Source organism: Drosophila innubila, chromosome X, assembly GCF_004354385.1.
Source record: "Drosophila innubila isolate TH190305 chromosome X, UK_Dinn_1.0, whole genome shotgun sequence".
Taxonomy (NCBI): Eukaryota; Metazoa; Arthropoda; class Insecta; order Diptera; family Drosophilidae; genus Drosophila; species Drosophila innubila.
The window spans coordinates 7951952-7966620 of NC_047626.1; positions in this window are offsets into that span (position 1 = coordinate 7951952).

Genomic DNA, 14669 nt, shown 5'->3' on the forward strand with positions numbered 1-14669 from the left:
TAATAACATTTAATAAAAGAAAAGTATTATTTTCGAATTTTCGCTAATTATGTACCAAGTATGAAATCAAAATCTTTGTCCTCTTCGATTATTGTTATTACATTGTCAAAACCTCAACGAATTATATGCCAAATTGGATTATTTTTAGACTTCTTAATTAAAATGTATGAATAAATTTTGTACACTCGAGGATCCTACAGTTTTTTCTTGAAAGTTTGTTATTTTATGTATATATATATATTTTTTTTTTTTTTGTTAAAAACTATTGAAAACAGCGAACTCTCATAACTTTATCTTCTTGACCTTTAAGCTAGTTTTTAGACCTCGTTACTTAAATGTATGAATACATTTTGTACACTCGAGGATCCTACAGTTTTTTTTCGAATGTTTTTTATTATATTTTATTTTTTTTTTTTTAAACTATTGCAAACAGAGAACTCTCATAACTTTATCTTCTTGACTTTTAAGTTAATTCAGTAAAAAAAAATTTGTACATTTGTCTAGTTAAAAATTTATTAGAATACTCTCAAATGTATTTATTTTAAGCCCCTAACAATATATTTAAAAACTTAAATTTTCAAATAAATTTATGTAAGTATTCATGATTTTCATGCGGATGGTCAATTTTACCTCTAAATTGATTTCTTTTTCAATAATATTTTGGAATAGTTGGAAAATTATCAAACATATTCGCATTTACGCCTTAATATTGTTTCAAATATGTAGTGCTCTCATATCTTTACCCAAGTTCAATGTCATGTTAATTATTTATTTCATTTGCGGCAGTTAAATGTAAAATAAAGAATATTTTCAGTGTTGAATAACGCTTAAAGCTGAATTCCTTCAGTATTGAGGGGCTTCTAAATACTATTTATTAGACCTTTGGCTCTGATCGAGTGGCCTCTTGAGTATTCATAAAAATTGCCATGACTTTTGCTATTTGACACGAATAATAATAATAACAATCACAATGCTATAGTGCTGGATAACGCCAGTTGTACTCCAACTCCAACTCCAACTCGAAATTCCTGCCACTTGTTTCCACTCGTATGTATGTGTATATGTATGTGTATATGTATGTGTATATGTATGAGGATCACGAGCGATGGGAACGACAACGAATGGCAGCAATAATAATAAAATGATTAATCGATGCTACATGACTGCATATACAAAATGTGAGAGTAATTCCCAGTGCTGTGTTGTCAGCTATCGTCATTACCAGCCTCCAGCCCCTCCCTCCCCCTCCCCCTCTCCCTACCGCTGCCTTGTACAGCTCGTACATCATCATCATTATCATGAACATTCAACATCATCATTATGAGGGCAACATTCAACATTATCATTGGAACGCGGCTGCCGTGCAAATGTTTATTGTGGGAATTCCGTTTGGCAGCTACGCACAGTGGTACAAAACGCTACATTAGCTGATAGACAAATTTTTTTTCCGATCAATTCGATTACTATAATTTAAAGCATCTTATCGATAATTTTTGTTTAATTTTAACAACTAAATTTAAAGTGTCCCGTCTAAAAATTGTTTCTATTTTTACTCAATCGTAATATTTTTTCGTTTATTGTTATTGTAAATTAATAACATTTTTCTGCAATATATTTTTTTTTAATAAAAATTTGTTGATTTTCATAAAATACATAAAAAATGACAGTTGATATTATTGCTATCACTGCTTTCGGAGATATTAATTAAGAGCAGCTTTTCTAGCATTTTTTTTGCCACAGTGCGACGTGTTGTTTTCCCTCTCTAGACGACCCCCTCAGCCACACACACACACACATACACACACAATTATATATAGACGGTGCTTGACGTGAAATTAAATTTATGAATTCTTTCGCTGGTGCGTGACCAGAGATTTACTATAATCAGGCATCGGGAATCAACGAACACGCTCAGGAGACTAATTAGTCGAGTACCGTTTCTGCCAGTTACTGTACCCCCCCTTTCCCTATTCCCCATTCCCATTTACTCACCTCCCCCTTATTCTCCGTTCCCCTTTCTGCTTGCCAATTACAAATACAAATTATAATTATAATTTCTCGTGCCGCATTGATTTCTTTTTGGCTCGCGGGCCTCATTGATTGCAATGAATTATACAATCATGGCCAACTAATTTGGCAGTGGGTCAGCGAGTTCCCAAAGGGGAGCTTAGTTTTACAGTTGCCACTGCAGATTCAACTTCCTCACTCCCTTCCCCAACCACCCTCGACCAGGTGGTTCGAGCCCCACTCAGTGGCTGTCTGCGGTTCCCTCTGCTGACAGCCTTTTAAATATTTATTTAAATGGAATTCATTATTTAAAGCGATTTCCCATTGACCACAATAACCGAAAACGTTTGTTGACTGCGCCACGCCCACCTTTTCTACCGCCTTACATGTTAACACTGCCGCTTCCCTTACGACAACACACGTTCATTTCAGTTTTTATACCCTGTACCATTTTTAAAACTGAAAATGATAGACGGCAAAAATTGTTATTACCGCTCTCCATAAAATAATCGAATATATAGAGTATCGATTATACATACAACATGTCAAATAATGTTTTTTTATTATCTGTTTATTTTTTCTTTTGTTAATATTAATATCACTAATCCATTTATTGCCTTTAGTTTTGGTATATGTATGTATAAACAATGTCTTTATGTATCCTGAATATTTCATTATAATCGCAAAAGAAACTCCAAAGTTATTAAGGAAACAATTTAAAATTGGCGCCACCTAGCGGTTGTTGCTCTTAATGGATAATATTTAATTGCTTTTATATTATATGTGTGATTATGAACACATGTAGGGTATATCGTAGTCGATCAACTCTCGATAACAACGATTTTACCAGTTTCGTTATGTTTTTTTGTTTTTTTGGGGCAAACTGCGCAATTCGCGCTTAAATAAATAAATTGAACAATTATGCGTGGTTGCGGTTGTTTTGGCTTTGATGGAGTGCAGTTTCCACTTCCAGGCATAATCCTATTACCTCTCGCCATATAACAACCGCTACGGGCTGTCACTTTTGCTATACCCTGTAATTTTCGAAAGATTATAGCTATGTTATTATACTATTGTAAAAACTCACTTTTATTTTAATTAATTGTTAAGCTTTATGCCATGCTCTGTTGATGTAATATTTTAATTATTTTTGTCTATAAATAATCATAGAGAAAACATCATCATTTTACTAAGTATTTATATTTTAATGTTTATTTTGTAATATTCTTTAAAAGTAATTTTACTTAAAGAATGAAATATTTTAGTCGAATATTATTAATTTTAGAGACCTTTCTGTTCAAGACATTATTTCAGCATGCCCAATTGCTACAAATACTTTACAGGGTATGCTCCATTCGCTAATATTTATTCTTCTATTTATTGTTTCTATATTTTTGACAAACAGCTGCAAAAAATTAACTACAATTGAATTGGAATTGCCGCTGATAAGACACAAGGGTCAATAGGGTTGGGGTGAGCAGGAAATGATGATGAAGGGTGGAGGAAGGAGGGAGGGGGAAGGTGGTTAGGTGCTACATTGTCATGCCACAGCTGTGGTTGTTCTCTGTGCCAGGCACTTGTCAATTGCACTTGGAATGCGAATGACAAAATGAGACCACAAGGCGACCACAATTTCTGACCACGGGATGGCTTAAAGCTTCTACCAGGATGTCTGTCTGATAACAGAACTCCTCTATCAGTCCCTGGCATTCAATTGGACCATCACTTGACCCCCAGCCCCTTCGTTTTCCGTGACATGACTTGTCATCATAATGCAGATGACTTGTTCTGCCTTTTGTCTCAATTCTACACAGAGAGAAAAGAACGGTAATCTATTCTTTATATAGGTATGCATGACTGAAAAATAAGCACACATATTCTTTAACTAAATATGTACCAATTATCTTGATATAAGAGCAAACAATTTGTAATCATGTAAAATTTCATAATTTATTAGAAATGAGTTCAAAAATTAAATTTAGAATTAAAGAAAATATTGGTAATTTTTTTATTTTCTGTTCTATTGCTTTGAGATTTCTAATATATATATTTTTTTTAAGCGACATTTTTTGTATTTTTATTAATTCGATCAAAATGTATGTATAAATTGAACAGACAAATTGAACAAACTTGAAATATTCTCTTTCGATTTTTCACAAGTTTGTAAAATCGAAAATCAAGTTCTTTAAATCTCAAATTTGTAAGTACGAAATACTTGATTATTTCGCTCGGTGTATGCGTAGTTCTATTCGTTCCATTGCGATTGCCGATTGTTGTATGCCCCTGCGGCTACACACAGCTTCCACATCATCATTATTAGCATTTGAAATATGATGAGGGCGAGCAAAAGGAGTAGGGGGAAATGCCTTCAGGGGAATGCCTTTAGTGGAAAGGAGGAGCGGCGGGTGTCTTATTATGTGCCAACATGGTCGTCAACGTGCTGGTGACGAGGCGAAACTATCAGCATATGTTACAGCCTATCTACTATATAGTGTGTGTGTGTGTGAGTAGTGTGTGTGTGTGTGTGTGTGTGTGTGTGCGTGCGGTATCTTCCTGCCGTGCATTGTTCGATTAATGACTTAACGACGTGAGTTGAATAACTTTGATTTAGTGTCATCGCATTTTGTCAGCCACGCGGCGACCATTTCAGCTAATTGTATTTATTTACTAGACACACACACACACACACACACACACACTTATAAAAATACCACAAACATGTGTTGAGATCTTAATTATTTTAAACATTCAAATTATTTAAATCAAAGCGCAAATCTGCAATATTTTGAAGATGATTCAAATTATATTTTTCTCAATAGTTTTATTATTTGCTTTGATGGCACGAAATGGCTCTTTTTGTTTTCAGTGCTCTTTTCGCCATATTTTCGTAAGTGGCGCCTAAGAGTCGCACAAGCGCACAAGTTGACCTGAAGCCAGCTTATAACATCCAAGGAAATGCAGTCCTGGTCGAAGATAATGAGTAAATTTCTATATTTTTTTATTTTTTTTTTTTGCTTTCTTTCAACAATATTCGGAAAAAAGTAAATATTAATTGATTTTATGTGATTTTTATTTGTTTCACTTTCAGAATCTTATATAATTGCTTAATACTGATTAAATTTAAGCAATTATGTAAGAATCTGAAAGTGAAAAAAATAAAAATCACATAAAATCAATAAATATTTATTTTTTTCCGATTATTGTTGAAAGAAAGTCAAAGAAACCATCCAAATCAAAAAAAAAAGAAAATTTTTTAAAAATTATAAAATAATCATTATTATGTAGCTTTTATATTATTACTTTATTGTACCAGATATTTGTAGTTCTTCATTTTCACTGTATAGAGATTTAGTTAGTCAGTTATCTCTTAGATAGATCAATTTGTTTATGAGCTGCTCTCCAAATTTCAATTGCAAGCAGCTGACAACTCTATTGCAATTATCTGATCAAATTCCCACGTTTAAATTTGACCAGTTGCATGTTGGACAGTTGTTTAGTTAGCCACGTATAGTTGGTTTAGTTATCCGACTCCACTTCCGACTACGTATCCGGTTTCTGTTCCAGCACTAGAATCCGTGTCCGTGTCCGTGTCCGTATCCGTCTGTGACTCCGTCCGTTCCTTGGCTGGGTTACCGCCTGGGGCTGATCATGTTTAATTAGCTCTAATGAATATTTAGCCGGGTTGCAAAGCACGTTTTCCCCCCCTTTTGTTGGCCAATGCAATTTTCGACTCGCCTTTCTGTCGGTCCTCTGACCAACTGAATCGTTACTTTCTTTCCTTTCTCCCCTCTCTTGCCTTTATCTCTCGAAACCATTCTCATTCCCTTTCAGACAGACACTCATATGGTCTTTGCCTCGTTATTTGTAATTTGTTGTAAGTTTCTGTTTCAGTTTTTATTGTTTTTGCCAGTTGCCGCTTACCACTAGGCGAATTCTCCTTCTCCTTCTCTTTCTCTTTCCACCATCTTATTCTTATGATGCTTGTCATACTCTTGAAATAAGGCAAACGTACTTTTCTAATTGAAAATGTAGTGCATAAACGTAGAATTTAAGATCATTTTTTTAAATTTTTATTTCTAGACTTTTTAAAAAACTATTTATTTATTTTTTTTTTTTTAATAAAAGATCTTTTCTGATACTGAAAATATCAGTCAGTATTCTACAATCTACATATAGTAGTATGCTTTATAAATTTCTGATAAATTATTTTCAAATGTCACAAATGTGAAAAATTCTATTGATAGTCAATCAAAATGCTTTGTTCATAATTTCTGATAAGGTATAGAAAGTACAAGTCCTGTTAAGAGTCTCCAAAATTATTTTAGCAAGCTTAAAAAATTGAATAGCTCATCGTATTTATATTATAATTATTTGGGTATTAGAATAAGAGAATATTTTAATACAACCACAAAAGTATGCTACACTTATTTTCAATAAAATGTATTATAATTGGTTGTTCAGAAAAACCATAACTGGGAACTTATGAATAGTATAAATAATGTATTTGTCTATAAGTTCCAAGTTCCAATATACTGATCATAATAAATATATATTTTTTTTTTAACTAAAATCAATTTATTTTCTTTTATTATTATATAAATCTTTTTCATTAGAATAAACGAAAGAAAAATTAATTATTTTAATAAAAATTCATAATATGTATTAATTGTCAATTAATGTTGCAAAAATACAGTAAAATTCTCATTATGATCGCTGATTTAAAATGCGTTAAAAAAAAGAGGGTATTTTCAAGTTGAGCAAATAAAACAAAATAGTTGCATGCCATCTCATTTATGTTCTATTTCTATTTCTATTTCTGGTTCTGGTTCTGTTGCTGTTTCCTGTTTCTGGTTGAGTTTCAATTTTTTGGTTTCTGTTGTTGTTGTTGTTGCTGCTGTTGTTGTTGTTGTTGCTTGGGCCATCGTTGTTTTTATCGACATTGAAATGTGGCCCCAAAACAGTTTCAGCTCATAAAAATACAATTTGCTGCTGCTTATTTTTTACGATGCACATGAGGGCGATGTTGGCCTCCTGTTGGTTTCCCCTCCCCTCTCTTTCTCACTTTGTGTGTGTGTGTGTGTGTGCGGCTTGGCCAAAAACTATTTTCGAGCTTGAAATGATGCGCACACATGCTCCAGAGTGCGTCCAGTGTCCAATGTCCAATGTCCAGTGTCCATTGGCAATCGGGTTGCCACCAAGTTATGTACAGTGCTTCACAGCTTATTTGCACCACTGCACTCAAAACTATAACTCGTCTTTATTTGTAAATAAATATATATATGAAAAAAGTAAACATATTTTACTTGATTTTTATTAATTTAAAAATCTGCGTATACGTTATATTTATATCTATATAAACAAAGTTAAAAAACAAACTAGAAGCCACTGTAAGTGGTAATGTTGGAACGTTGTAAGTTTGTGGAAGGGCGGGGGTAGGGAAGACGTAAGGTAGGGGTGGGGTTGGGGGGGCGTGACACTGCCAGCTGCTGCTGCTTCGACTGCAGGCATTTAAACGTTTAAGGGATTTGTTTATGTTGCCGCTCCAATTTTGGGTCAAACGATGCGAGCAACCCGTCCAATATCTCCACCCTGCCCCTCCTTTCAGATTCCGCCCCCCCGCAGTGGTCCATGTGCTGCAAATTGGCAAGTTGCTTAAACATAAAAACAATGCGGCCAACTGAACGGCCCATGTATTCATAATCCTGCCTAATAATCCACACCAACTATGTCCATTCTCCCCTGCTCTTCATCTTCCTCTTGCCACTCTTTCCCCCTCACTCACATGGGTTAAGAGCGGGGTTAAATGGTGGGGGAGAGGAGGTCATAGAAAATAGAATAAAAGGATATAAAATACACAGAAATGTTTCAGTTAAATAGATAAAATGAGCGCAGCTGGATTTTTCAACAACATTCCTTTACATATATATATATAGAAATCTGTCTATATATATATATATGTCTGTGTGTGTGTGTGTGTGTATTAGCTTAAGCTGACACATACCATTCGATAGTATTAAATTAGTTGTCATTTTTAATAAGCAATAGCTATAACTTTTGTTTAAGCGGCCTTGAAACAGTTTTTAAAACACTTTCGAAGTTGGGTTTTATAGAAAATTAGGCCTGTGAAACTTAAAAAAATAATGAAAAATAGTGTCATTACCGTCAAGGCAAAGAAACCTTAAAATAATTTAAGAAGAATAACCCATAAAATTATTTACCTTGCGAACCCGAACCTGAACCGTACCACTTTCTTAAACAAAAGGTTCGGCTCAATAATAAAATATTTTTAAAATTTAATTTTTTTTTTAATATTACCCAACTATAATACATTTGAGACTTCGGATAAAAATAAGTCATATTTAAATCTCCAAATAAATTTTTTATTATTATTAAAATTCTAATTTTTTTTAATAGAAAATTCATTGGCTTACAAATAAAAAAAAAAAATTTAAAACATTCAAAACCTTTTTTTTTATTAAATTAAATCAAGGTTCGAACCGCAGAACCGAACCCTAACTAAAATTTAGGTGGGTTGCAGACTTGATTTAAATAAAAAATTTGTCAATTTCTTTTTTATTTTTATATTAATTTTTTCGGATATATAGTATTATAGAATTGGAAACGGTCTTAGTAATTTGGAGAATCTACTGTAGCTCTCAGCTAATTTTAACTAAGCACTCTTGCATACTGAAATCTTTAAAGGAATTCATCTTTTAATTGGAACAAAATAAAAATAAATTGAAATACAGATTTGGTTATTAATATTAAAAATTAAGCAATATATGTTGATTATATATGTTTTTGCTTATTATGTCTTAATTAGTCAGTCTTAAAAACTGTTATTCGTCGAATCTTAAAATAAAGTACATATGTTATTCTAATTTTATTAATTTTTGAATGAATGATTGAAAACTTAATTGTAGATAGTGAAATATACGGAAATTATAAAATTTATGTAATTAATTTTCTTGTAAAGCGAAAAAAAAACAAACTTAGTAATTACACTTAAGAAACTATAAAAAAAATGGTTATAATCTTATTCAGCATACGATTCATTTACAATAAGAAGCAAATCAGCTTTGATTATGTTAACATTCTGTAAAAAATTTAAAAATTTGCTCAAATCTAGAAATGAGAGTTGCACCGGTTCAACAAACTGTTGAGTGGAATCGATGCAGTCGTCAAAGCGGCAAAAGCAAAGAATTGTATATGAACATTCATATGAATATAATTAACTCATGCATATGCAATAGCTAAGGAGGCGTGGCAGACGCCCCCTCTTAAAAGGGATGTTTAAGAGGGAGCAAGAAGAAAGGGGGGAAAGGGGAAGAGAAAGTCAAAGCCATTGCACTTATTGTATAATTATGTAATTTAATGAATACTAAAAAGCTGCCCCAGCAAAACGATGAAAATGCGGGTGTAATGCAAAGAAATGCAGGTATTGGAGGGTGAGGCGGAAACAGGAAGACAGAGTGGGGAATGGGGAGGGGGAGGAAAGTACGCGGTGGGTCAGCGGGTAGACACATTAAATAAATACAAACTGAGTGCAAAACACAGCGCCAAGAAAATGAAAATGCGCACAAAACGTGTGTATAAAATTAAGAAAATTAAAATGAACTAGCGAAATTGAAACAGTGAGTATTGCTCGACTTGGAGATACCCGGTGATAAGTGTTGCGATACCTTGAATATAATTCATTTTATCTTATTGTTTATATAAATTTTTTTTTTTTTTTAAATCTGAAATAATTTTTATTAATTCTAGTAAATAAATAAGCGCTTAACTGTTTCACGTGCTCCACTAGGATTATTTAATATTTTATTTTTTGTTTAATCTGACAACTTTTAAAATATTATCTCTTAGTAATATTTAAAAAAAAAAAAAACGAAATTGTGTTGTCTTACAATCAAGATGTTTTCTTTACTGATCTTTAGATTCTAGACGATTTTTTTTGACGAAAGCTTGTAAAACTTACATTTTTATCTCAAATTTATGTCGAGACTAACACATTTTTTTTTATCAGTGTAGACTCCAAATAGTTGAAATTTGCATACACACCTTTACCCTAGACTTTGACACCCTCTTTTAAACAATTTCAATGTCTACAGGGTATATAACGCAACATCAACATCAACAAGCACCCTTAATGTGTGTTGTGTGTGTGTGTGTGTATGTATGTGTGTAGCCGGCATGTTGATTATTATAGTTATTATTGTATGGACCGCTAGTTGCAGTTAGCAACAGTTCCCATTACCAAAGACATTGCGCTTTCTCTGCCAACTCTCACCTCTCACCTCTTCCCACCATTCCTCAACCTCTTCCCACCATTCCTCAACCTCTTCCATCCACCCCCTTCTCAGTGTTTCCCCATAATAGCTGCATTTAGGAGCCTTCGGGCCTGCCAACTTGTCCAAATGCAGTGCAGCAAAGAAGAAACTGAGAGAGAGAGATGAGAGGGAGCAAAAGAGAGAGAAAGTAAGAGGGACAGAAAGGGAGAACGAAAGATAACGTTGCGGCATTTAACATTTGCTTCTTTTTTGGGAACTAAGGAACTGAGAAACGCAAAACTGGAGCTAATTCAAAGGTTCATTAGTTTCTTAACTTTATGGTTTATTAGATCGAACGAACGATTCAAAATCAAGGATTTTCAAACGCAGTGTTATTTTGATCTGGGTTTCGATTTTTATGGATAGGGTCCCCTATGGTGAAATTTTAAAAATTTATGGTGAAATTTTAAAAATTAAAAATTTTAAATCTTAAGTTTTAACTTTTAATCAACTTCTTATATCGAAATTAGTGTAAAACAATCATATGAAACCTGACAAAAATTTAGACTTGTAAAGTTGTTAGGTCAAACGTCTGACCAACTTTAAATTTCCATAACTTTGTCAAAACTAAACCGATTTTCAAGCGGAATGTCATTTTAATCATGGTTTAGCATTTAAATTCATTTGGCATTCAAATTTTGTTCATTTAGAAATTTTTATTATTTTCGACTATCACAGCCATGGTTTGATTTCAATGCTAAGGGTCCCCCCTTTGATATTTTGAAAATTGAAAATTTTAAATCTCGAGTTTTCACTTTTAATCAATTCCTTATGTCGTTATTAGTATAAAACAACACTTTAAATTTGATTCTGAGACCTTTCATTTTTCTGTAAAAAATCATGTGAAATCTGACAAAAATTTTAACTTGTAAAGTTGTTAGGTCAAGGATCTGACCAACTTCGAACTTTCATAACTTTGGCAAAACTTAACCGATTTTTAAACGGAATGTCATTTTAATCATGGTTTGGCATCTTTATTCATTCTGCATTTAAATTTAATTTATTTTGTAAAAAAAATTATATGCCTCTAAATCTTGGGTTCGATGCTAAGGGTCCCCCCTTTGAAATATTGAAAATTTAAAATTTTAAGTCTTAAGTTTTCAGTTTTAATCAACTTCTAATATCGTAATAAGTATAAAACAACACTTTAAAATTGATTCTGAGACCTTTCATTTTTCTGTAAAAAATCTTGTGAAATGTGACAAAAATTTTGACTTGTAAAGTTGTTAGGTCAAAGTTCTGACGAATTTCAAATTTGCATAACTTTGTCAAAACTAAACCGATATTCAAGCGGAATATCATTTTAATCATGGATTGGCCTCCGAATTTGAGCAGCATTAAATTTTTTTTTAATTTAGTGAACCAAAATTTTTCCTCCTAGATCGACTTTTCGATTTTAATGCATAGGGTTCCCCCTTTGTAATTGGTACTTAGTATTATATATTTTTTTTATTACTTTTCATTATTGTATTTATATTTTGTTTAACTAATTTAATTTTAAGAGAGTTATTACTGGACAGTTGTATGTAAATTTTCTTTCTTTAAGGTTAGAGTATGAGAATTTCGTTTTGAATTTGCTTTTAAAGGTCACGCATTGGCTGCGTTCGCTTTTTTTTATGTTTTTTTTAATTTTGCAGCTTTCTTACACACAAAAGAATGTGTGTGTGTGTGTGTGTGTGTGTCATTTTATGCATGAATTTTTTAATAGCTTAAATATGCGGCAATAAAACTTTAGCACGCTCATCTTATCGCTGGCAAGTTCTTGGCTGAGCACAGCAACAACAACAAGTCAAACCCAATGAGCCAGCTTCTCTCCAACTTCTCTCTCTCTCTTTCTCTCTTTCTACGGCTGCTTTCGCTGACCCGTAGACTCCGGCGACGTCGCACGTAGCTAATAAAAGCCACACCACGGACTCCTCGCCAGATGCAGATGAAGATGTGGACGACGGCGTTGGCGTTGGCGTTGGCAGCCGTCGACACGTGCCTCATGCCACACGAGCTGCCCCACCCTCCCCCTCCCCCTCCCTTGTACTGTACGAACTTGCCAGGCAACTGTAGCCACCTGCAGCATCTTGACTTTTAACTAGCTAACTTGATAAAACTACAAAACTATACAATAAATATGCAAAAGGTGCTGCAAAAAAGACAGATAAATAGGGAGAGGGAGCGTGAGCTAAAGAGGGGAGGTAGTCAGGAAAAGGAAAGTGGGAGAGTGGGAGAGGTGACTATGGAAAAAAGGTCGATCTTTTGCCATAAACTCTAAATACAAAGCTAGAGAATCAAAATTTTCTATGTACATATATTAGTGAAAATAAAGTAGAAAATAGATTTTTTTTTCAATATTAATTTGATCACAACAGCAAAAAGTACAATTCTTAGTTTTTTTGTTAAATTACGTAAAAAAAAGAATTTTATTTTATCAATCATATTATATAAGTTTTTGTTATGAATAAAAAAACATTGCAAGCAATTATTATGATTAATTTTAAAATTTAATATTAAATTTTATGAATCAAAATTTATTCCTCTTTTTCAATCTTTTACAAAAGTTATTAAAGCCTTTGTTTAATAAAATTCTTTAAAGTCAAAAATAAGTTTAGTGTAATTAGTGAAAAATTTAGTATATTAGAAATACGAATTGAATAAATAATAAGTTTAGTGTAATTTGTCAAAAATTTAGTATATTAGAAATACGAATTGAATAAATTAACTTGTTTTTGTTTATTTTAAGATGAGTATTAAGATTTAAAAAATTTTAAAATTAAAAAAAAACTTGCATTTGTGCAAAAATAATTAACTTTATTCCCATGGTGGAGGGGTAGTTTAGTTAGGGGTAGTTGAGCTTGAGCTTGAGCAAAGTGTGCTCTGGAGCGTGGTAGTGTCGTGGCGAGTGGAGAATGCCCTCAAGCGCATAAGTGCTTGCTGCCCATTGCATTTCCCTCTCTCCCAGAAACCCTCCCTTCTTCCCACCATTCCCCATTTCCCGCCTGGTCCAGCACTTAGTCGCATCTTTACTAGCGCTTTATGTGCACTTCTTTTGGCCGTTGCAAGGTGTCGTTGCAGTTCCCCAAGCAATTCAAAAACTACACACACACACACACACACACGCACACACATACGGACACACACAGTCACACCTTCACAGTTATTTTTTTTAGTATAGAGCTGCATCAGACGCAACTATGAGAAGCGGAAACTATGCAAATTACCGCATAATATAATCATATGATATTGTATTTCTATCTATCTATGTTAGCTATAAAATGTGATATCTTTTATATAATTTCAGCTAATACTTTAAAGTTTTGTTATATCGAAGTATGGCTTAAGTTAGGGTTGAAACTTAACGAAACAATGCAGCCTGAAAAACGTTTCGGAATAAGAGACAACTTAATGACAAAGGATATTAAAAGAGAGTGAAAAAGCAAACGGGAGAGAAAAAAAAGAAAGAGAGAGATATGGGGAGAATTTGTAGCAATGCAGACTGTAAAACGTTTCGGAAAAAGAGAAGAGTTTAATGAGCAAGGATTTTAAAAGAAAATTTGTGAAATTTTTTAAAATTTTAAACGATTTCGAAAGGAATTACGTATGAAAAATCGTAAAGAATATAATCAGTGAAAGACAAAGTAAGAGAAATGAAAAATGAAAGATGATAAATTAAAGGCTTAGATATTTTATTAATGTACAAAAATTTGAGTAGGTTGTAGAGTTTAAGCCGGAGAGATTGGGAGAAAGAGAGAAGGGAAGACAGTGAGTCTAAATAATTATGGGAAGTCTTAAAAAGGAATACATACATACATATTTTTAAAAACTCATTAAAGCCAAAAAACAATAAGTATATTATTTAAATGAGCACTTAAGATATTGAGATACATTTCTTTTGTTCGTAACGATTTAAAGAGTATTGATGCCTTATAAAGCACTAAATCCCAGTTTTCTAAAAGTCTTCTTTTTCAGTATAAATCATCCTAGAAGTAGGCGTAAATTGAGGGCGTGGCATGGTTGTGTGTCTATTGTTTGTGTGCATAGTTTTTAAGTTTATAGGCTTGTTATTTCATTAGCATAATCAAATGGTTGATCCTCCCGCCCACTTTTCAATTTACAAGTTTGCCTTGAGGGGGACAAGGAGAGCGGAAGGGATAGAGGAGGTGTGGTGAGGGGGGGGGGGATAGAAAAGGAGAACACTTGTATATGTATATGCGTAACTGTTGTATACAAGTCTATATCTTAATTCTGTAGTTAGGTTGTTTCTTTTCTTTACTTTTCAATCAATTCCCATCGCTTTTAACCGTTGTCGCTGTGCCTTTGTGCCTTTTACTGCCAAACTCACCCCTC